The sequence below is a fragment of the Mus musculus genome, chromosome 14 (assembly GCF_000001635.26).
Source record: "Mus musculus strain C57BL/6J chromosome 14, GRCm38.p6 C57BL/6J".
NCBI lineage: Eukaryota > Metazoa > Chordata > Mammalia > Rodentia > Muridae > Mus > Mus musculus.
This window is the reverse complement of record NC_000080.6, coordinates 55,036,991-55,058,590: the sequence shown is the minus strand read 5'-3', so window position 1 is coordinate 55,058,590 and position 21,600 is coordinate 55,036,991. Positions and strand designations below refer to the sequence as shown.

Sequence of the window (21,600 nt, the reverse complement as noted above, 5' to 3'; positions counted from 1 at the left end):
AAGCCACGGCCTCAGTTCCACACATTACCACCTTTGATATATAAAATCACGTAGACTAAGCCAGACTCGAACTGTCTGTATAACACAGGATGATCTTGAACTCTAGGTCTTCTGGCCTCCATGTTCTGATTGCTGAAATTACAGGCATGATTTTTGTTTGTTTGTTTGTTTTTCAAGACAGGGTTTCTCAGTGTAGCCTTGTCTATCCTGGAAGTAGCCAACAGACCAGGCTGGCCTCAAACTGTAGACCGCCTGCTTCTGCCTCCCCAAGTGCTAGGATTAAAGGCTTTTGCCACCACTGCCCAGCTCAATTCATTCTTTGAGACAGGGTCTGAACTTGCTCTGTAGTGCAAACAGCTCTTAAGCTTAAGATCGTCCTGCCTCAGCCTCCTGAGCAGCTGAGGTTACAAGCCTGTGCCACTAAACCCAAGTAAAGACATTATACTTCCCAAAAGCATAACATCGAGTGACAAAATTAGAGCTCAATTGTGTGACCACCCTGTGACCTTCCTTGATACAGAAGGACCCAGCTAATCCTCTAACCAAAACACCAAACCAAAATGGAGTTGATAGCTTTATTCCCTGCCAGTATGAGATGGGTTGCCTGCAATTCCCCAGTGACAGACAGGTGTCTGGCTAGAAGTTAGTAGACACGCAGCCTGGGTGATTATAAGTAGGACAGAAAGAAGATGAACCTGTCCAAGAGTGGGGAGAGTGGAGGCAGCAATACAGCCTTATCCAGCCATACATACAGTCTTGTCAACCCCATGGCTAACATACAGATATGAGTGGTCAGCAGAGGCTCACAGATGTTGCCCCGCATCTATAACTCCATAGTCCTTTTCTCATAATGACAAACCCTGCACAATATCTTCTCCACTGACCTTGAAGAATACTGGACATATCCCACCAAACAACTCAAACCTCAGCAGCGAATCTATCTACAGATTCTGGGGTGTTTGCCAATCCTGCCATGGGTCCTGCCCTGCACACTGATGACTCTTGCTTCACAACCCAGGTCTCCAAAAGACAGATGAGTAAGATCTATCTCTCTATCACCACAAAATCCATGTAGATCTCGCAGAGACATGGAGGACATCGAGTGAGCAACACTTTTAAACTCATGGTTCTCCACAGGAAGGTTTCAGAAACATATGGCAGCCAACAATTGGAACTAGGGGGAGAAGGAAGTGGGACTTTGAAGATGCTATCGAGGAAGGGCCTCTGTGATAACTACTGTCCATTACAGTCACCATTCTAGCAGGTTACATGTGCCTAACTGGACCTCACGACCCCACGCCTTTTACCAACTGCCCTCACTTAACACACACACACATTAATCCCACAACATATATATCATCACTGTGACATGAAGGTGGTCAAGAAACAACAAAGAGAAGGAAAATTCCTATGAGACTGACTGCCCTACAAGATCAATACCATACTATAGAACAGGCTGTCCCAAAGTTTGCCCACCTGTATCATGATTTCCCGAATGTTTATAATGTATCCTAAGATACATCTAGTGGAAAAAAACCCATAATTCCAATTTCTAGAGACAGGAGGTTCACACATTCAAGATAGCCTGGGCTACAGAGTCAGCTCAAGGCCAGCCTTGAACATAGCAAGACCCCATCTCAAAATAACAGCAAAAAGGGGACATAACTCAGAGTGTTTGCCTGTCATGCACAAGTCCTTGAATCTATTCCTAGTACCGCAAATAGTAATTAATTAAATATACGTTTCTGAACCACACTCTACACCAAGTGAATCAGAAACTCCCGCTGAAATGATCTATGCTATTGACTGACAGCTATTGTCCTAACAAGCTCAGCCCCCAGTATCTCTCTGTGACCTGTCCCAGCTCTCTAGTCCCTAGGACCTACAGCAGACACTCCCACACAGCCACTAGCTTCACTTTGGACTTTTTTGTCTCTTTAGAGCTGAGGTTTGAACCCAAGACTTCACACATGCTAGGCAAGTGCTCTGCCACTAAGCTATACCCAAACCAAATGTTTTGGGTTTCTTTCCTCCTCAGATGTAGCATCTTCATGACCTTGACACACTTTTAAGCTTCCAACCTACTAGAATCTGATGGTATCATGTGTTTATAGTGGCTTTTATCTAACAGAAAACAGTTCTTAAACACTATCCACTTACCATGTTGACTGAAGACCTCCTGTTTTCTTTTCTCCTGGGGAAATTTTGCCTCTTCTGAAGTTGTCATCTGCCTCCAGAGATGTTGACATCAGAACTCCCCCCAGCCCAGGGCAGCTCTGCCCTGCACAGGTAGCAAAGCCCTGCTTACTTCTCATGAACTGGCCTTATCTCTGAGAGCCATCCCCTTTGACTTTACCCAAAGCCAAATTTTCCTTCAGATCTTCCAGGCTGATGGCTAACAACCTCTGCCTACCAGGAATGAGGGAAGTCCAGTGCTACCGAAGTCTTGCAGAGGGCAGCTTGAGGTTAAATTGTTCGGGGGCTGGTGTATGTCATCACAGATAACGGAGAGTGTCCTCCACAGAGTCATCTTCTCTCCCACTGCCATTGTTGGGCCATGGTCCTCCCTTCCAAGAGTAGATTTCAAAGACAGAAATTAATCCAGTCCTATTTGGTGTGCCATTGAGAAATCTCTAAACATAAACTCTTAGCGTCTTTGTATAAGTCCCAGATGCCTTTGTCTTCCCGCCACCACCACCACCACACCTCTCTCCACTTCTAGAGTGCCTCTTATCCTTCTAGGACCGTTTTAAACAAAAGGACAAGGAACCAATTCATCTCAACCATGAGAGAGCAGGAAATACATATGTAAGGCCTAGCCCACTCCCTACCAGTGAAGCCCAAGGGGCAGCATAGCTGCCAAGCCTTTCCCCAGGCCTTTTTCACACTCTGGTGTCTTTCTGCCCTAACTGCAGAGAGAAGTACACGCCCACTGTGGCTGTGAATGGCGTCCTTATCCCTCCTTACTCTAGATGGCTTTTGCATGGCTGCTCAAACAGTGTGGTGCCCACTCAACCCCCTTATTGGAATTAGTCAAGGGAGGAGTTGAGGGTCCAGTTTGGAGAAGAGCAGAGGGGAGATGTTCTAGTGAATACTGGCTTTATTCCCTCTGTGAAGGGCAGCGTCATGTGCCACTTTACAACACGGAGCTCCACCCAGCGCATGTGCCCATGACCCCTCTCCCTCATTGCCGCCAAGCGGTATCATGAGCAACTTTCGAGGCTTTGGGTTTGCCGCAGTGCCAGAATCTGAGTCACTGGTCACATGCCAGCACAACACTGCCAAGTGTGGCGGCATCTACTTGGTTGGGTGCCAAGCAGAAGGACCCAGATGGTGATGATGAAAGGGGGGAGGCAAAAGAAAGGCGGGGGAGGAGAGGGAGGCACCAGGGAGAAAAAAATCAGCCACACTTGTAAGAGTGGACAGTACAAACAGGATCCACAAAAGGGGACCCTTCCCGTTTCACAGCTCAGCTTCACACGCAGCCCCTTCCCTCCCCCAACACCTGCAATGCTGGGGACATACAGACCAGGCTAGAGGGTACGGCCATCTTCAGTGGGGAAATGACTGGAGGCCAGGAGGACGGTCAGGGCTCTCCATTCTTCATCCTTGGGGTCTTAGTCATGGCCTGCTTCCTCCATTGTATCCTTGTGCGGTACTCCATCTGTCCTTCATCTCTCCATGCCTAAGAAGTGATGAGAAGGAGGACCTGGCAGGGAAAAAAAAAAAAAAAAACAGTCTATTCTCCCAAATGAAACACCCTTCATCTTCACTATCTAACTCCTGGCAGGACAGCCTTCCCAACCACATTGAGAGGGTCACTGTCACCCTTCCCAATCCACACAACACCACAGCCATGCCAGGCTCCATGGGCAGCACCACTTTCCCTGTTGTCTTCTTCAGTGTTCTCTCACAAAAAGGCCCCACGGCCAGCCCAGACGAGTCCTCCCTGGGTAGTAGTGGCACAGTCCCTCCTCCTACCCCTTCCAGTTTTTCCTGGCACTTCCCCATCTACTCTCTCCACTCTCAGACAGGAGCAGAGGTAACTCCTTCCTTCTCCACACACTTCTCAGAGCCCTAGGGGGGCAGCGGCATCAGCAGCCAGTCCTTCCTTCCTCTCTACCTCCTCGTCCCCTTAGTTCCTGTAACCCCAGACCTGGCACAAGCCTACAGTTGTGATGCCAACAGCTCTTGTGTGCCGCATCTTCCCCCCAGAGCACAAGGACTCCTGTCGCTGCCCCCTCCACTTGTCCCCTCCCATCTCCATGGGCACAAGGGTGGCAGCTGCAGTGCCAATGCCTGCAACCATACAGCATGAAGCAACTCGTGCACCCTCTTCTCCCCTCCGAGGCCCCGCGCTTCTCCCTCTTTATTCCACTCCATCCTTCTGTCCTTCTAGTTGGATGCTACAGTGGCAACCACAATGCCAACCCCCACCCATGCCCAGGAGGCTCACATACAACACATGCGTATGCGTACATGTACATGCGCGCGCACACACACACATACACACACGGCCCCATGAGTGCCAGGCAGCGGTGGCAGACACACAGCAACGCAGTGACTGGTACCCGAGGAGGCAGCCAGATTCGGCACCTGATCCAGCACCCATTTGGGATTGGGTGGTAGGCAGGCAGGCGAAGGGGTGATGGAGGCAGGCGATGGCCTTAGGTTGGCAGCCGATGGAGCTAGGAGAATGGAGGGAACAGATGCTCTTTGCCCAGCCTCCCTCCCTCTCTCTCCCTGAGATCAGTGCCAAGCTGGGGGGATGGGGAGAGGGGAAGATGGGGGAAGGGTGGCATTTGGAGAGCTGGCAGGCGGGGGAAGCTGGGTCCGCCCAAGCTGGGCAGTGCCGGCACTGGCTGCCGCCTCTCCACTCTGCCATCTGTCTCGCTTCTCTCCCCACCCCCTTTCTCTCTTTCTCTTTCTCTTTTTCTCTCTTTCTCCTTCATCCATAGTGAAATGAAAAGAGGAAGACAGAGTCCTCATTCCACCCATCCCAACCTCTGTACCACCCCCGTCTTTCTCCCCACAACTCACCATACCATACCATCACCAAGTCATCTGTGCTCTCTCCTTCTGGCTCGGTCACCTTCTTTCACTCGCCTTCACCCTCATGCCAAAACAGGTGCAATTTAAATATATATATATATATATATATATATGTATATATATATATGTACATTTTATAAATATGTGTATGTATATATACACACACACACACACACACACACACATATATATATATACATTAAAAGGCAACTTAAAATGAAAACTATTTTCTTTGGAATGCCCTGTTCTTCAGAGTCTAGGTCCTCGGTGCCAATATTTATGTGGCAGGCAGAGGGAGGGGACCCTGTCCTCAGCTGGTGCCCATGAATCCCATGCCAGGGAGGAGGGGTGGCTGGGGTGGGGCGGGGGTGGGGTGGGGTACCGGGAGAGCTTTCTTCTTTCTGCGCCTCTGGTTGTTTCTTTCTTTCTTTCTTTCTTTCTTTCTTTCTTTCTTTCTTTCTTTCTTTCTTTCTTTCTTTCTTTCTTTCTTTCTTTCTTTTTTTTTTCGTACTCTTCCACTTCCGGAGTAGATTCAAATAGATCTAGAGTCCTCCCCACCCCCAGCCCCCCCAGCCCCCCAGCCCTGGTCCCCACCCCAGCCCCTCAGCCCTGGTTCCTAGGGCCCCTGCATCCTTCTCGCCCCGCTTTTGATTTTATTCCTCGATCACCCTTTCCGGTTTTGTGTGTGTACGTGTGCGTGCGTGCAAGTGTGCTTGCATCCATGGCAGTGGGCACCGTGCCAACCACCACACTGCCATCTGCGATGCCTTCTGCAGCCTTGGCTACTTCTCTCTGCCACCTTCAGCTCGCACCCCCCACACCCCTCCCAGCATCCTGGCTCCCCACCTCCAGTCCCCAATCATTAATTAGCTACTGAATTAATTAAATCGTGAATGCTAATTAACATTCCTACAGGGCAGGCTGCCAGGCTGGGGGCAGAGGGAATGGAAAGGCAAGGGGAGATCTGGAGGCAGAGAGGGAGCCTGTCTGCTTAGAACAGAGGAGACAGGAGGAACCCAAAGGAGGGATGAAGGAGAAAGAAGGCAAGGTGGTGAAGACAGGGCAGAGCTGCAGGTAGAGGGACTGGCATGGAGATGGGGTGTTAGACACGGAGATGCAAGTGAATGACACTCCTTCCTACACAAGTGAGATGACACCCATTGTCAACACACTAACCTCTGTCCCAACCACAGGCCAGCTCAGAGCCTCGCACAAGGGACTCTGACAGTGGCATAGCTCAGTGGATAAATGTGCTTGCTGCCAAACAGAACAAGAAGGGTTCAGTCTCTGAGAACCATGGGGTGATAGGAGAGAATGGACCCCAGCAAGTGTCCTTTGGCCTCCATGTGTACACCACAACATATGTGCCCATGTGCATGTGCGCATGCACACACGCATAAATAAATGTAATATAACAAAGGAAAGAAAAGGATGCACGGTGGTGGCATGTGCCACTCAGCACTTGGGAGGCAGAGGCAGGAGAATCTCTGAGTTCAAGGCCAGCTTGGATTACAGAGCAAATTCCAGGACAGCCAAGACAGAGAAACCCTGTCTTGAAAAACCAAAAAAATAATACAAAGGGAAAAAAAAGGAAGGAAGAAAAGAAGGAAGGAAAAAAGGAAGGAAGGAAGGAAGGAAGGAAGGAAGGAAGGAAGGAAGGAAGGAAGGAAGGAAAGAAGGAAGGAGAAAGGGGGGGGTTCAAATCAGTATCAAGAGCTACGATGTGTCTGCCTGACATTGACCCTCAGACCTGATCAGAAGAAAGTCCTGGGCTCCACAAGGCCTGTGTCGTCCTCTTCTGGCTGCCATAGGCACCAGGCATACACATGGTGCACATACACACATGCAGACAAAGAACTCACAAGCATAAAAATCAATACATCTTTAATCTCACTATTATTATTATTAGTGTAGTGGTTCACTGTCTCTGTCTTTGGACACACACCAGAAGACGGCATCAGATCCCATCACAGATGGTTGTGAGCCATCATGTAGATGCTGGGAGTTGAACTCAGGACCTGTGGAAGAGCAGTCAGTGCTCTTTACCTTTGAGTCAGTCCTCAAATCAATAAATCTTTTAAAAACAAGTGACATTTAAAACAATAGCAACAACAATACTGTTAACAGTGTTTTACCTACCTATTCTCAAACTCATGGGACCCCGTGTGTGTGTGTGTGTGTGTGTGTGTGTGTGTGTGTGTGATGTTTAGAGACCAGAGAACGCCTTGAGGGAATCAGTTCTCTCCTTCCACCATGGATCCTTGGGATGGAACTCAGGTTGTTAGGTTGGGCAACAAGCACCTTTACTTGCTGAGCCAACTCACTAACCCTCTTTGTTTCTTTTCTTGAGACAGGGTCTTGTTATGTAGTCCAGGCTGACCTCAAACTCAGTATGTAGCCCAGGCTGTCCATAAACTCACGGCAATTCTCCTCCTCCTCTTTTTCCTCTTCTTCCTCCTCCTCCTCCAGCTCTGAGGATTGAACCCATGGCCTCACCTATGTTATATAAATGCTCTGCCATAAGTTATACCTGCAGCCCTTAATTTTCCTTTCTTCCCACAAAGAAGTCTGTTTTGTGGAAAGTACCAACAAACGGTCAGGAGAGGCTGGCAGAAGGAGACCCACTGTCTCAAGGTGAAGAGGATTCTTGTTTCTTTGGGTTTTGTTGTTGTTGTTGTTGTTTTGGTTTGTTTGTTTGTTTTTGGGTTTTTGCTTGTTTTGTTTTTGTTTTTTGGTTTTTTGTTTGTTTGTTTGTTTGTTTGTTTGTTTTGAGACAAGGTCTGTCCATGTAGCCCTGAGTATCCTGGAACTATGTAGACAAGGCTGGCCTCAAATTGGAAGAGACCTACCAGCCTCTGCCTCCCTAGTGCGGGGTGGGGGGCAGTGCCATGCCACTACCATGTGCCACTACCACCACCATCACCACCATCACCACCCCCCCATCCCCTACCCCCTACTCCCAGTTTGGTAAAGAGGATTTTTTTCCTTTTTTTTTTTTAAAGATTTTTCTTTATTATTATATGTAAATACACTGTAGCTGTCTTTAGACACACCAGTAGAGGACGTCAGGTCTCATTACAGATGGTTGTAAGCCACCATGTGGTTGCAAAGAGCAGTCAGTGCTCTTAACCTGCTGAGCCATCACACCAGCCCCTGGTGAAGAGGATTCTAAGGCTCTATAAAGGAACAGCACAGGGCTCCGTTGTTCAGATGTAAAGCAGAGGCACCAAGCCAGATCCCATTGAAGCCTGTCACTCTCTAGAATTACAGTGACTTAGGGCTACTTCTGCTGTGACAAGGCACCTTAGCCAAAGACACTTGGGGAGAAAAGGATTTCTTTGGCTTACATTTCCACATCATAGTTCATCATCAAAGGACATAAGGGCAGGAACTCAAGCAGGGGCAGAAATCTAGAGGCAGGAGCTGCTGCAGAGGCCATGGAGGGGTGCTATTCACTGGCTTGATCCAGAAATCTAGAGGCAGGAGCTGCTGCAGAGGCCATGGAGGGGTGCTATTCACTGGCTTGTTCCACATGGCTTGCTCAGCCTGTTTTCTTACAGAACCCAAGACCACCAGCAGCCTAGGGATGGTACCACCCACAGTGGAGCGGACCCTCCCTCATCAATTACTAATTAAGAAAATGCCTTACAGGTCTCCCTTCAGCCGGATCTTGTAGTCATTTTCTCAATTGAGGTTCCTTCCTCTCTGATGATTCTAGCTTGTGTCAAGTCGACATAAGAATTAGCCAGCACCGGGCAGTGATGGCACATGCCTTTAATCCCAGCACTTAGGAGGCAGATCTCTGAGTTCGAGGCCAGTCTGGTCTATAGAGTGAGTTCCAGAACAGCCAGGGCTACACAGAGAAACCCTGTCTCAAAAAACAAAAAACAACAACAAAAAAAGAATTAGCCAGCACAGACAGACCAACACTTTCAGAGGACAGAGTCCTTAGCAACCATCAGGTTTAACAGAGTCAGCTGGGAATCTGGGTGGGTATTGCTTGACCTCAGTGACCTCAGCCTCAGGAGAGAGTTTGTCAATTACACACAGCTCCTGAGAGGCTCCACAGCCCCTCTTTTTTCTGGCCTGCCCTTAACTTCCCTTGCTTTTGGACCCCACAGCGTCTGGGGGCTTCAGGAGACTACCCCACACGCCTTGAGTGTGTTAGGCTGTAACAGCAGCTTGTGCTTCACACAGTGCCCCCAAATGTCCTGGACATCCTGACCTAGAACTTTGTTCTAGCTCTCTGCGACCTCTCTTCTGGAATGGCTCATACTATACCTCTATCCTCTACCCCAACCTCAAGCCCACAGTATCTGAGACTCCAGACGTGTTCATACCAATTTCCCTTTCTCTATTCACTTTGCTAAATCCCTGAGGCCATTTCACCTCTGTGTCACTGACCTCAGGATTCAACAACCCCGCCCCCACCCCGTGTGAGTGCGAGAGTGTGTGTGTGTGTGTGTGTGTGTGTGTGTGTGTGTGTGTGTGTGTGTGTGTTTGCCTGCCTGCATGCATGTGTATCATGTGTGTCCCAGTTCCCAAAGAAACCAGAATGGCATTGGATCCTCTGGGACTGGAGTTGCGGACAATTACAAGCTGCCACGCTGGGAATCAAACCTGGGACCTCTGCAAAAGCAGGAAGTGCTCTAACCCACAGAGCCATCCCTCCAGCCAGAAGACGTTTTATGTCAGCTGGGACATGTGACCCACTGGCACAAAGAGACACTAAGCCAGGCCTCTGTCAGCTTCGGAACATCACTCTCATGAAGACCCAATTCCGTACAGCTCATCTTTTCTTGGCCCATTCATGGATAAAGGGGGACAAAGTGAAGTCCCTTTCTCAGAAGTGAGAGAAAAGAAATTAGAAACTAGAAATTCTCACAGGATACAGTTGTTTGTTCTACACACACACACACACACACACACACACACACGAAAAAAAATGGGTGTTATACCTAGCTACTTACAGTCTACCATGTCTGGATAGTTTCTCTGAGCACCGTGTAAAATGGAGGACTCTCTTTTCTTAGTGGGGCTTCCATTTCTCTGCCTGATCTGGGGATCCTGACCCATAATCTTCTACCTGAAGAGGAATGTCACATAGTCCTTGGCAAACCTACAAGTTCAGCTTCCTCTTTCCCACTAAGCCTGCCCAGCAAGTACCTGGGATTCCTAGAATACCTATCTCTCCATATGAATAGGCATTCACAGGACTTTAAACTCCAGCCAACTGTTTCATTCAACCTGAAAATGCCTTCTCACTCTCCAAAGTTCATATATAGTCCCTGGGTCACCCCGATAAAGACATGAGTGCAAGCTAAGAGCAGCTAGGAGAGCTGTTTCATTAACATCCTTGAAGAGCACTCATACCAAGATGGGGGCATGATAGTCTAGGGCTCTACCACTAACCACAACCCAAACCTCAGGACAGAGTTTTAAAGAAAGCTATCTGCTAAATTATTCCTTTTCCTGTGAATGAGAAGGCAAAACTCTAGCTCACTGGAATCGTGGATTCCAACCCAGTTCACCTTCCCTTCCAGAGTCTATTCTACCTCTCAGGCACCTCAGCACAGAGCCATTGTCAGTAGCAGAGGCATTACAGAGCTACGGTACACACGATGGCTATGGAATTATCAAATTACCCTGTGAAGCCTGGCCAGCTCCCTACAATAGTAGCAGTCAGCTATACAATTCAAACTGATAAACTGGATATTGTCTTCTGGAACCAGCACTCTGCCTAACAAGTATTCTCTTTTTTGTTTGTTTGTTTTGTTTTGGGGTTGGTGAGGTTTTTTTGGTTTTTTTTTTTTTTTTTTTTTTTTGTTTTTTTTTTGTTTTTTTTTTTTGAGACAGGGTTTCTCTGTGTAGCCCTGGCTGTCCTGGAACTCACTCTGTAGACCAGGCTGGCCTCGAACTCAGAGATCTGCCTGCCTCTGCCTCCCAAGTACTGGGATTAAAGGCATGTGTCACTATGCCCGGCCTAACTAGTATTCTCTAAGCTTCCTATCAGCATCGGCGAGGAAGGAGAGGCTGGCAAGGGATGAGCATCTAGAGTGAGGCACAGGGGCCAAACAGAGGAATGGAAAGTACTCAGTGCCCATTACTTCTAGAGGTTCCCAACATGAACTACCTACTTTCACCCTCCCACCCAGATGTGCACCCATGTTAGGGCCTTTGTACTTTGATATTTCCTATATAACTGCACAGCCGGCCACTGGCCTTCCCGGTCTTTGTTGGCTGTGATGGGTATTCTTGGTTATCAACTTGACCACATTTGGGATGAACAACAAAATCCAGAATGGAGGGCACACCTGTGAGGTTTTTTTTTTTTTTTTTTTTTCTTGTTTTTCTGCATGACAGGAGGGCTACTGGGTTTGCTGGTTGCACTTCTAATCTGGTAAATATACTTCTAGTTCATGAAGATGGGAGGTGGGAGGACATACCTTTAATCTGGGGCATGTATTCTGCTGGAAGCCAATATACAAGGACCCTGAAGAAGAAAGCACTTGCTCTTTGCCTACTTGCTCTTGCCTTATTAGCAAGTTCATTCCTTTACTGGTGTTACAGCCTACTTCTTTGGGATTCTAGCATCTATAGAAGACCAACTGTGGCATCTAGCCTTGTGGACCGAGCAACTTGTGGATTCTTGGATCTTCTGTTTATAGCCTGCTGTTGTTGGATTTGTTGGTCAATAGCCTGTAAGTCATCGTAATAAATCCCCCTGTATGTGTGTGTGTGTGTGTGTGGAGAGGGAGAGAGAAAGAGAGAGAGAGAGAGAGAGAGAGAGAGAGAGAGAGAGAGAGAGAGAGAGATTCATTCTATAAGTTCTGCTACTGTCTGCCTTCAGTTTCACTGGTGGTAGGTGTGCTACGAGGGTGAAGTTCTTTGCTTTGTTTGCTGGTGTAACCCCAAGTACCAATAGTTCTTGTTACAGGAGGTACCCAATAAACGTTTACTAAATGAACAAAGCCCAGGCTGTGATGTGTCACCTTCGGACGGACCAAGCTGTTTAGTTCATTATTTGGTGTTGGAAGCAAAGAGATAGAGGAGTGATCACTTCAGGATTCAGTTTTCTAGAAAGATGGATGGTTAGAAAATGCCCTATACCCTCCTCTGTCTTCACCAAAGCTTCAAAACTATGCCCACCAGGAGACCCTGGAAAATGAAGAGAGTATTTCCTGATGAACCTTAGCCTCCTACTCAACTTGTGTTCCTTGCGGGTGCTTACTCTGTCACAGACTTCAGCCTTCAACTCTGGGTCAGGCTAAGAACACAATGTCCAGAACCAAGGAGCTTTAACATAAGCATTAAGAAAAACCTGATGCCTGGAGGCAGAGCACAGCTTTAAGCCCAGCACTCTGGAGACGGAGACAGATCTCTCTCTGAGTTCAAGGCCAGTCTGGGCTACAGATAGAGTTCCAGGACAGCCAGGGCTACACAGAGAATTGTCTTAAAAAACACCAATCACCAGGCTCACATATGATATATATATCATATATACACATGATGCTCTCTTCTATCATGCAGATGAGCATGTAAGACACAGCCCTCGGGAGCTGGTGAGATGGCTCAGTGTGTAAGAGCACCTGACTGCTCTTCTGAAGGTCCGGAGTTCAAATCCCAGCAACCACATGGTGGCTCACAACCATCCGTAAAGAGATCTGACTCCCTCTTCTGGAGTGTTTGAAGACAGCTACAGTGTACTTACATATAATAAATAAATAAATCTAAAAAAAAAAAGACACAGCCCTCATACATAAATTAAACAAATCTTAGAAGTTGACAAAGTGGAAGAAGCCACTGCCATGGAGCAAACTTGGTATGGATCAACCTGCCACCCCAGATGACTCTGTGCCTTGTAATATTCTGACAGCATCATTCAGAAATGTAGTGCTGAGCTTAAATTAACTATCTTGTCTTAGAAAGCAGGCAGTTAAAAATGAGCACACCCTTCCTTCCAGCACTTGGGAGGCAGAGGCAGATGGATCTCTGAGTTTGAGGCTAGCCTGGTCTAGAGAGTGAGTTCCAGGACAGCCAGGGCTACACAGAGAAACCCTGTCTCAAAACAACAATAAAAAGTGTATTCCCTCCATTCATTTTCTACGAAGAAAGCTGGCATAAATGAGGGGAGCAGGCTGGGCCTGGCCTGTGCTGGAAGCCCTCCAAGTGCCAGGCATAGCACAGGCTTTCCCTCAGACAGTGTTAGTGGACAAAGTGGAAGGGACCCAATATCCCAACCATGGAGCTTGCTGCTGTACAGGTAACCACTACTCTCCAGGAATAAGAAGTCCTTAAAGGGACAAAGCAACACACATCCACCATTCAGATCACAGTAGGTGGAGAGACTCCAGAACTTTCTAAGACAGAGGCCTGGAAGAAGGAAAACAAGCCAGGGAGAAGAGGGTTATCAAGATGTCCCAAGGTGGGCTGGAGAGATGGCACAGTGGTTAAGAGCACTGACTGCTCTTCTGAAGGTCCTGAGTTCAAATCCCTGGACCAGAGATTGAAATGGTGGGGCCCAGGGCCTCACCCTCCATGAGGTAAGCCCATAACTGCTTGTCACTTGAAGTCTCCAAAGACCAGCTTCATTTCCTTCAGCATTAGAAATTATAATAGTTATAATAATTATAATGCACCTTTTATTGTGCATTTTGTCTACATCAGGAACATAACTAATCTAGTCAATGGTCCTGTGAAACGGGAGCTGTTCTTCTGCCCATCTTACATATGGAGAAATTGAGGCAGAGAGGTTCACCACTGAGAGAAACAGACGAGACACTGACCAGGTCATCTGAGCTCAGGAGCCCAGTTTTGCTTCTTTGTGTCTCCCAGGCTGGCCCAAAGTCTAGATCCCCCTGCCTCACCTACGAAGTGCTGGAATGAACATGTCTGTAGCATCATGCCACCCTTTTACCTACAGTGCTTACTCACTCTGGGCCTAGAGACAGAAACTTTGTTGCCCAAATTAGCAAACCCAAGGCTAGCTCTAAATATCCCCAGTTCCAGGACTTTATAGTGTAGTGTAGTGAGAATTTTTGGAAAGTTTGATTTCTTTAAAAAACACAGAAATATAAGAATGGCTTCATTTTAACCCCAGGTGTGGGCTATGAGGCTGTTTCAGATTGTCCACAGCAGCTGATTATGGTTTGCCTCATGCTCTAACAAGGGCATAGTTTCGCCAGCTGCAGATAGTCTCTGCAATTGTGTGACCTTTGGAATTCTGGGGACTTTTAAGAGGGTGCATAAGTACTAGGGCCTTGAGAGGCAAGGTGGATTGTTGGTTGGTTGGTTGGTTGGTGTTTGTTGTTGTTGGTCACTGTTGGTTGCAGTTTGTTAAGTAGTCGTGCACAAAGAAGAAACAAGAAGTATCCTGACAGTGTAGATCAAAATTGCCCCAAGGAAGACCGGGCGTGGTGGCGCACGCCTTTAATCCCAGCACTCGGGAGGCAGAGGCAGGTGGATTTCTGAGTTCGAGGCCAGCCTGATCTACAAAGTGAGCTCCAGGACAGCCAGGGCTATACAGAGAAACCCTGTCTCGAAAAACCAAAAAAAAAAAAAAAAAAAAAAAAATTGCCCCAAGGAACCTGACACCCCTAATCAGCAGGAAGTACTCTAAAGTCACCCCCTTTCCAACCCCTGACTTTACTCAGAGGTCTCTTTCCTTTGCTCTCTATCCTTGTTCTTTCTTATCTAGTGTTAGTTGAAAGGGTGGGGAAAGGGTGGAAGAAAGAAAACCCCACAAAATAGCTAAACACAGCTACAGTACAGAGAATGAGTTCCCCCCACTGCACCAAGAGCAGAAGGAGTTACAAAGTTAGCATAGTTTATGTACCTACTCAGTTAGATGAAGCTGGAAGCTCTCTAGGCACATAGGTAAAGTGGTATCTTAGTGCCCTACACTAGATCCTACACTAGATGCTCTAACCTAGAATACCTCTCGTCTAGTCTTTTTTTTTTTTGGTTTTTCGAGACAGGGTTTCTCTGTATAGCCCTGGTTGTCCTGGAACTCACTATGTAGACCAGGCTGGCCTCGAACTCAGAAATCCACCTGCCTCTGCCTCCCAAATGCTGGGATTAAAGGTGTGCATCACCACCGCCCGGCTCGTCTAGTCTTACATATGTATCACTCATAGTCATTAAATGCACAATTAATAAGTACCTACATGGCACAAGGAGTTGTGCTAGGCCTACAAAAAAACCCCATCATCCACGCAAGGAACTAAAAGCAAACTGCTGCTCGCAGCAGGAAGAGTAAGGAAAAGATACCCAGGAGAAAAGTCAGAAGAGATTATTGTGCATACTGCACATTAAGAAAAGAGCTGGGGGCTGGAGAGATGGCTCAGTGGTTAGCAACACTTCCTGCTGGTGTCCAGGACACAGCTTCCGTTCTCAACATCTAAAGGTAGTTCATAACTGTCTCTAAGTCCAGTTCTGTGGGACCTGTCACCCACCTCTGGCCTCTAAGGGCACCAGGCACACACATGGTGTACATATACATACATGCAAACAAAACACACACATAAAAATAATGTAAATTAAAAAATGAATAAATCTTCTGGGGGGTGCAGTGAACTTTATTGATGGCATTCAAGAGAGTAGGGAGGGCTCCCTAGGCCCCTTCTGTTATTATGGGGGGTCTGGGATGGAAATTGTGAGGGAGATGCTCAGTGTAGGGGGGCCATGTTGGGATAGGGACCCCTCAGCAAACGAGCGCCTCTCTCTTGCTCTCAGTGTCCTTGCTGGGGTGGGTGGTCCACGGTTTCTTACTCCTTGGAGGCCATGTAGGCCATGAGGTCCACCACCCTGTTGCTGTAGTCATATTCATTGTCATACCAGGAAATGAGCTTGACAACATTGCCATTGAGAGCAATGCCAGTCCCAGCATCAAAGGTGGAAGAATGGTGAAGTCACAGGAGACAACTTGGTCCTCAGTGTAGACCAGGATGCCCTTCAGTGGGTCCTCAGATGCCTGCTTCACCACCTTTTTGATGTCATCATACTTGGCAGGTTTCTCCAGGCGGCATGTCAGATCCACAGTGGATACATTTGGGGTAGGAACACAGAAGGCTATGCCAGAGAGCTTCCTGTTCAGCTCTGGAATGACCTTGCCCACAGCCTTGGCAGCACTAGTGGATGCAGTGCTGGACAAGATGTTCTGGGCAGCCATCACACCACAGCTTTCTAGAGGGACCATCCACAGTCTTCTGAGTGGCAGTGATGGCATGGACCATGGTCATGAGCCCTTCCACAATGCTAAAGTTGTCATGGATGACCTTGGCCAGGGAATCTAAGCAGTTGGTGGTGCAGGATGCATTACTGACAATCTTGAGTGAATTGTCATACTTCTCGTGGTTCACACCCATCACAAACATGGGGGCATCCACAGAAGGGGCCGAGATGATGACCCTTTTGGATCCACCATTCAAGTGAGCCCTGGCCTTCTCCAAGATGGTGAAGATGCCAGTAGATTCCACAACATACTCAGCACCAGCACCAGCACCACCCCATTTGATGTTAGCGGGGTCTCACTCCTGGAAGATGGTGATGGGCTTCTCGTTGATGACAAGCTTCCCATTCTCAGTCTTGACTGTGTCATTGAATTTGCCATGGGTGGAGTCATACTGGAACATGTAGACCATGTAGTTGAGGTCAATGGAGGGGTCGTTGATGGCAACAATCTCCACTTTCCAAGTGGAGAGCAGATGGCAGTCCTGGTAACCAGGCACCCAATACGGCCAAATCAGTTCACACTGACCTTCATCATTTTGTCTACGGGACAAGGCTGGCACTGCACAAGAAGATGGGGCTGTCTCTGGAACAGGGAGGAGCAGAGAGCTGAATAAGTCTTTAAAATAAGAGTACATTTTGCCTTGAGTGACACATGCCCATAATATCAGCTCTTCAGAGGCTACAGCAAGATTGAGCGTTTATAGTGGCCTGAGCTACACAATGATATGTGTCTCAGGAAAAAAAAAAAGTGGATTCTGGGGCCCAAGCAGCCTGGTGTAAATGCCAGCTGTTGGTCTCACTATGAACCTCTCCTTGCCTCAGTTTCCCCATATGTAAGATGGGTAGAACAGCCTCTACTTCTCAGAGCCGCTGCCTAGCTGAATCAATAGGACGAGTGTTATAGAGGCAATGCTGAGTAAAAGGTGGTCACTATTTTGATTGCTAATGTCAAAGAAAACAAGCTAGTCTCTGGAGACCTGCAGCTGACAGTTAAAAAAATTTAAATGTTACACTGAGCACAACCCAAACATTTTCAGCAGGAGTCTAACGGCAGGTGATTTGGTAGCTGTTGGGAGGGCAGATTGAGATAAGACAGAAGCAGAGGCAAACCGGATCAGCAGGGTTTAGCTATTGATGATTCAGATGGTTTTTTTTGTTTTGTTTTGTTTTGTTTTTTTTTTTTAAAAAAAAAAAACCAAAAAACAAAAAACACAAACGGTGGTAACAGCTTTCCTCAACTGTGTATGTTAAGAGGTAAAATCGGAATGAAGTTCTCTGCTTGGAGGCAGCAGGAAGACAATGGAACCACCTGGCAAGAGAGTGACTAAAAGAAGCGGGTTTGACACCAAAATGATGAAGCTGGCTTTAAAAACATTAAGGTAAAGTGTAGGGTTGGAGAGATGGCTCAGTGGTTAAGACCACTAACATTTCTTCCAGATGTTCTGAGTTCAATTCCCAACAACCACATGGTGGCTCACAACCATGTGTAATGGGATCTGATGCCCTCTTCTGGTGTGTCTAAAGACAGCAACAGTGTGCGCACATACATAAAAATAAATGCATCTTAAAAATAAAAAGATGGGCTGGAGAGATAGCTTAGAGGTTAAGAGCACTGACTGCTCTTCCAAAGGTCCTGAGTTCAATTCCCAGCAACCACATGGTGGCTCACAACTACCCATAATGAGATCTGACACCCTCTTCTGGTGCATCTGAAGTCAGCTGCAGTGTACTTATGTATAATAATAAATAAATCTTTGACCAGAGCGAGCGGGGACTGAGTGAGCGGGGTTGACCAGATGATCAGGAGCGACCGGAGTGAACAAAGGTCCTAAAATTAATTCCCAACAACTACATGAAGGCTCACAACCATCTGTACAGCTAAAGTGTACTCATATATATATAATAAATAAACAAATCTTTTTAAAAAATAAATAAATAAAAAATAAAAAAGATAAAGTGTAATTGCCCAGGTAGAAGTAAATGTTAAGCAGATAGATATATTGGAGGCTCTTAAGGAAAAATTCTGTGCTGAGTCTTAGGCGCTGTTAGGAAATTGATGCATTTAAAACTGAAGAAATGGGGCTGGAGAGATGGCTTAGTGGTTAAGAGTACATACTGTTCTTCCAAAGGACCAGAGTTCAATTCCCAGCACCACAATAGGCTCACAATCACAACCTCTAGCCCTGGGGATCCAACACCTCTGCTGGTACCCCCACCCCACCTCCACCTCATACACACACACACAAACAAACACACACAGTATATACTCACAAGGACATACAAACACATATACACGAGTAAAAATAAGTCTTAAAAAACCATGGAAAATAAATGATGTCACTCAGTGAGATGACACTGAGAACAAAGGAAGGGCTTGGGGCTGAAACTGTCATGAATCAGAGGACTGAGAATCACAAGTCTGAGGGCAACCTGGACTACACAATGAGTTCTAGGCTAGCCTGAGAAACAAACCCAGCAAGGTACCCAGGGCATGGTGGTACGTGCTTTTAATTCCCGGTACTGAGGAAGGCAGAGGCAAAGTTCCAGTGCAGCCAAGGCTACACAGTAAGACCTGTCTCAAAAAAGCCAAAACCATCCAGGTCTGGTGGCTCAGATGTGTAAACCCAGCTACTGTGGAGGCTGAGGCAGGAGGATTCCATGTTCAAGGCATGTCTGAACTACAAAGTGGATTTAAGGTCATCTTGAGTATCTTTTAGAGAAGATTTATGTTTATTGATCTTTGATTTATCTGTGTGCTTTGTTTGGATGTATATCTGTGCAACACATGCATGCAGTGTTCATAGAGTCCAGACAAAGGTCCCTACATCCTAGGACTGGAGTTACAGACCTCTGTAAACTCCCATATTGGTACTGGGAATTGAACCCAGGTCCTCTGGTAGAACAGCCAGTGTTCTTAACCTCTGAGCCATCTCTCCAAGCCCCATCCTAGGAAACTTTATGAGATACTGTCTCAAAATAAAAAGTAGGAGGTCTGAGGATTTTTTTTAATCTGTTGAGCACTTGTGTACCATGCACTAGGTTTGATACTCAGTGTTTTATTAAAAAAAAAAAAAGACAGCAATAAGATATCTAAGGAACTTCAAACAAACAAAAAAAAAAAAACAAGAAAGGCACACGCACACACACAAAAAGTGTGTGTCACATGAGAAAATAATTTCAAGAAAGAGGAAGTTAGCAGGAGGTCCATGGGTTTGGGGAAGCCAAATTCTTTGTCTATTCTTGCTGTAATTACAAAGCTGCGCATCCTTTGCCCTTTAAGTGTTACAGGCTTTGCCAAAACCTTGTCTGTAGACTTTTAGGGTCAGGAAAGGAGTTTTGTTTTAAGATCTTTTTAAAAATACCTATTTATTTATTTATTTATTTATTTATTTATTTATTTATTTATTTATTTATTTATTTTCTATGAGTATTCTGTCTTCACACATACCAGAAGAGGAAATCAGATCCTATTACAGATGGTTGTGAGCCACCATGTGGTTGCTGGGAATTGAACTCAGGACCTCTGGAAGTACTATCAGTGCTCTTAAGCACTGAGCCATCTCTCCAGTCCCCTAAGATTTATTTTTATTTTGCCTGAATGTATGCATTTGCACCACATGCGTGGCTGGTGCCCTGTAGAAATCAGAGGAGGGTGTCAGAGTCTCTGACACCACAGGCACGGAAGGCTTCAAGCCTCTATGTAGGTGCTAGGAAGCAAACCACTGAGCCATCTCTCCAGCCCCAAGGAAAGGAGTTCCAAACACATTCCTTACCGCTCAGGGTCAGAGCTGGAAGCAGACGGGTAAGCTCCTTGGTTAAGTCTCCTCTCCTGAAGAGTTCCTCCTGCTTGTGCAACAGCAGAGCTCCTTTTCCAATTACTTCCCTAAAGAAGGAAAAGGTGTGCAAAGACAATGGTGAAGAGGTGGGTGTGTGCAAGGAAGATGGTGAAAACATGGGTGTGTGCAAGGATAATGGGCTCACTTTCCTTTCTTTTATTTTTCACTCTGAAAGCAAGCAAGCAAACAAACAAACGAAAAATGTTTCTTTTTTAAAAAGGATTTGTTGCTTTTACCTTATTGTATGAGTATTTTGCCCCCACGCATGCCTGGTACCCAACAGAGAGCATAAAGGGCATCAGACGGGGGATCACCTAGAACTGGAGTTACTCATTCAGTTGTGAGGCACCATGTGGGTGGTGGGAATTGAACTTGGGTCCTCTGGAAGACTGGTACATGTCCTCAGCCACTGAGCCATCTCACCAGTCCCCAGCTTTTTCTTTTTTTGAGACAGGGCTTCACTGTGTAGCCCAGACTAGCCTGAGACTTGTACAGGTAAATTCTCCTGCCTGTAGAATGTTCCCAGGAATGAGCTGCACCTTCGGACACAAGGCTGATTGACAGATGGGAGCTTCAGTGACCGTGGAGAGCTGAGAATGACACGAGTCCAGAGAGAAAAGATCTCCAGCCACCTTTCCCCCTCTTGATAGCCATTCACTGCCTTCCCCTGTCACTGACTGACAGCTTTGTGTCCCCTGGGTAAATCACTTGGAATGTACAGACAGAGCCTGACTTCTCTTTGGAACGTCTTAACTTCACAGAACAGCGTCTTCCACCAACCCCAAAGCAAGACTGTCATCAGATAACATCTAAGGCTTTTCATCAGAGGTTGCCTTCCTCAGGTCTCCACCAACATCTAAGGAAAGTGACTTGATTTATCACTTTGTTCTATTACTAGCTTCCAAAGCAGAACATGGGATTCGGGGTGACCTAAAATCTGTGCTCCCAGGTTATGATCACATATATTTAGCTTCAAAAAAGAAACTGTCTCTCAACCCCTTTGAGGTAAGGGATGCATTTTTTCATCATCAACATGCCCCAGTCTCCCAAGTATTGGAACTGTAGGCACGTCTAGTTTGTTTTTGTTGTTGTTGTTTTGAGACAGGGTCATTCCTCTGTATAGATTTGGCTGGCCTCGAACTCACAGAGATCCAGCTGCCTCTGCTTACCTAGTGCTGGGATTAAAGGCACGTGCCACTACCACCTGGCTGGTTTGTTTGTTTGTTTGTTTGTTTTAAATAATGAAAAAATAGAATAAAAATAAGAAGGGGTGGAGCCAACTGGCACTGGAGAGATGGCTTGATAGTTAGGAGCAGTCATTGTTCTTCCAAACAACCAGGGTTTGATCCTCAGCATCCTTATCAGCTGATTCACAACCACCAGGATTACAGGTCCTCTGTGAGCCTCTGTGAACCTCCCGCCTCTGTGAGCACCTGACCCGTATGCACACATCCACACAGAATGTATAGATGTAATTAAA

At 46.7% G+C, this 21,600-nt stretch overlaps 1 pseudogene across 1 annotated transcript; it reads right to left on the bottom strand.

Annotated features, from left to right (window-relative positions):
- Nucleotides 1–15,614: 15,614 nt before the first annotated feature.
- Gm10364 (predicted pseudogene 10364) lies at nt 15,615–20,129 on the bottom strand (annotated as a pseudogene). Its single transcript, NR_073535.1, has 2 exons — nt 20,058–20,129; nt 15,615–16,867 (listed from the first exon to the last, which is right to left on the bottom strand). The product of NR_073535.1 is annotated as a predicted pseudogene 10364 (transcript).
- Between the last annotated feature and the right edge of the window lie 1,471 nt (nt 20,130–21,600).